Source organism: Pinus tabuliformis, chromosome 4_2 (assembly GCF_031772625.1).
Source record: "Pinus tabuliformis cultivar Carrire ecotype Pingquan chromosome 4_2, CPIR1, whole genome shotgun sequence".
In the NCBI taxonomy this organism is placed as follows: domain Eukaryota; kingdom Viridiplantae; phylum Streptophyta; class Pinopsida; order Pinales; family Pinaceae; genus Pinus; species Pinus tabuliformis.
In genome coordinates, this window is record NC_142304.1 from 390,542,193 (window position 1) to 390,545,340 (window position 3,148).

The following is a 3,148-nucleotide window of genomic DNA, read 5'->3' on the forward strand; positions in this document are numbered from 1 at the left end:
TTAGTGGTCATTATTGTGTTCAAAGTTCCTACATTTTAACTATTAGGAATAAAATATAAATATAATAATAATAAGAAATAGTTAATTAAATAGTAATTAGTTAATTAATAGGCATGTCCCTAAGGACATGACCATTCATGAAAGCATACCTGCCTAGGTATATAAAGCAGAGTTTCATTTGTAATTCAATCATCTCACTTGTATTCAGATATACGTTTATAATATATTATTGTCCTATCATGGATGTTTATATATTTCAGACCTTCTGAAGTAGTCTACTGCGTATATGAACTTTGTTAGTTTCAGAGGTGATGTGCGTACAAGAAAAATGATAAATAAAAACTAAATATTTTAAAACAACGGGCAAAGTATATAAAGGAGTGCTGGCAGACAATACAAAGGTTGCAGTAAAACGATTGACTGACTATCATAGCCCTGGTGGGGAGCAAGCATTTCTATGGGAGGTTGAGATGATCAGTGTGGCAATCCACCGCAACCTTCTGCGCTTGATAGGATTTTGTGTTGCACCATTAGAGCGGCTTCTAGTCTATCCATATATGCAAAAAACTTAGTGTTGCATACAGGCTAAGGGAGCTCAAACCTACAGAAAAGCCATTAGACTGACCTGCTCGGAAAAATGTAGCCTTAGGTGCAGCCCGTGGTTTGGAGTACCTTCGTGAGCACTGCAATCCTAAAATCATTCATCGGGATGTGAAAGCTGCTAATGTCTTGCTAGATGAAGACTTTGAAGCTGTTGTTGGTGATTTTGGGCTAGCGAAATTGGTTGATGCTAGGAAAACTCATGTTACAACTCAAGTCCGTGGAACCGTGGGTTACATTGCTCCTGAATACTTATCAATTGGAAGATCCTCAGAGAGGATAGATGTGTTTGGTTATGGTATTACTCTTTTGGAGCTTGTCACTGGACAACGTGCTATAGATTTTTCACGTCTCGAGGAAGAGGATGACGTTCTATTATTGGATCATATTAAGAAGTTACAAAGAGAGAAAAGATTAGATGCTATTGTAGATGCAAACCTAAAGCAGAACAATGACGTTAAAGAAGTTGAGGCAATGATTCAGGTAGCATTGTTGTGCACACAGACCTCACCGGAAGATCGACCCAAAATGACAAAAGTTGTGCGCATGTTGGAAGGAGAGGGTTTGGATGAACGTTGGGAAGAGTGGCAGCAGGTTGAAGTCATTCGTCGACAAGAATATGAACTAATGCCTCGAAGGTTTGAGTGGGCTGAGGATTCTGTATATAACCAGGATGCAATCGAACTCTCTGGTGGAAGATGATCAACATGGGCTTTGTTGTCTCATATTTTTGTAACTTGGAACATTTTACAGTTTTCTTCAAATATATCATTATTGGAACTGTAAAAGTGGTTTTTAAGGTCGTAAGATTTTATTTACCTATTCTTCCACTTTTGTAAGCAAGGTGTGACTGCTTGTTCAACGATACTCAAATGCATTTTGAATCCCTGCTTCATCAGTAGGAAATCTCCAATCATGCTGTTGTCCATTTGCAATCGTGTACATTAGATATTCACCTAGGTATCCTTGAACATCTGAATACCAGGAAAACCCTAACTTTCATTAACCAAGAGAGATCTGGATTATGGTGAGGAAATTATATCCAACAATATTATAGTGTTTGTATTTATCATGGAATACTAATCTCCAAAGCTGGTTGTTTGAATTGGAATAATTCCTTGATGTAATGTGAAAAGATAAAATTAAATGTTTTTCCTTTCTAAGGGATCTCATTGTTTTGGGTGAGTGTCACTTCCAACGACCAGTTTACCCTGGTTGAGTTCAAATTTATTGGCTTAATTTTCAAGAACGAAATGAAAATCATCCCACTCACTGGCTGTTCAGCTAAGTACTAATGGAAGCAAAGCATTGTTATGCAGCATAGGAAGCATGAACGGAATGATGAGAATAATTCCAAACAACCCATGCCCTTATACAATATTATAAAGGCACCTACCACACTGGAGAGGGGTGCTCTTGCCACATGGCAGCCTATAGCCGTTTTCCCTTGTACAACATTTTGAGAATTATGCAAAGAGACAAAGTTGATCGTAGAAGATATGAAAAGAATATGATGCTTTGGGAAAGCTTTTAAGAAAAGCCCCTGAATAGGAGGCTCACACAAGAAAGAGTATCTGAGGGCATCAAGATGATGTAGTTTTTGTTTGTATTTGGACACAAATTGTTGCTTGATGTACAATTCTTAGCTCTTTTTTTTGAGGCCTTAGTCACATGAACATAAATAAAGAGAGGATTCAAAGAGGGCAGTGTCCAAAATATAATGAAAACTGACTGTTTTTTTTTTGTTTGTGGGATTTGAATGCCTATGTTGGTTCTCCTAATCAAAATGCCTAACCAATTGACTAGTCTGTTTTTTTAATAATAAATATGCAATCTTCATTTATTTTTCATGTGGTGCGTGTTACAAGGGTGTCATTTATAGTTTGAACAAAACAACATTGATTCTTGGACCTTAGTTTGATCAAATGAAATTTTAACCTTATGAAATTAAGTGTCATCTCTTGTCAATGGCATTTATGTACTGCGGTATCTTAGTGATATTGTATAAGTTATGTGTTGTGGCCATGCATCATATTATGGTGAAGATTTTATAAATTCATCTTCTCTTCTCCACAAACATTAATATGCATAAAATGCATAGATTTGTTGGATGGTGAATATTGTGGAATCATATTGATCTTATTCCAAAAATCCGTTTATGTTCAGTTTATGCTAATGTCTTCTTGGTTCTTGCATTAAAATAACCATGTAACCTCTTAGTTGTTTGGAAACATGGCTTATTATTATATAAATATAAACACAAAAATTTCAAAATCAACTCTACTTTAAAAACATATTTAATATAGGCAATTATTCCATTTGTTTAATTATTTCTCATTTGACAGCTCATATTGTGAGCTGCATTATATATCATGAAATTGTTTTAGTACTAGTAAAAAAAAAAAATTGAACCTTTAATATGTAAAGGACATTTCTCTCAAATTACAAAAAGAAAGTATGAAAATCATGCTGGAAACAATTTCTGAAGTTTTGAGTCTTTTATTTTCAAGATTAACTAATTGGTTTGGAAGATGAAAAACCAACAAAT

At 35.0% G+C, this 3,148-nt stretch overlaps 1 pseudogene; it reads left to right on the forward strand.

The window, feature by feature from the left end:
* The first annotated feature begins 356 nt into the window (after positions 1–356).
* LOC149169600 (LRR receptor kinase SERK2 pseudogene) lies at positions 357–1,331 on the forward strand (annotated as a pseudogene).
* The last annotated feature ends 1,817 nt before the right edge of the window (positions 1,332–3,148 follow it).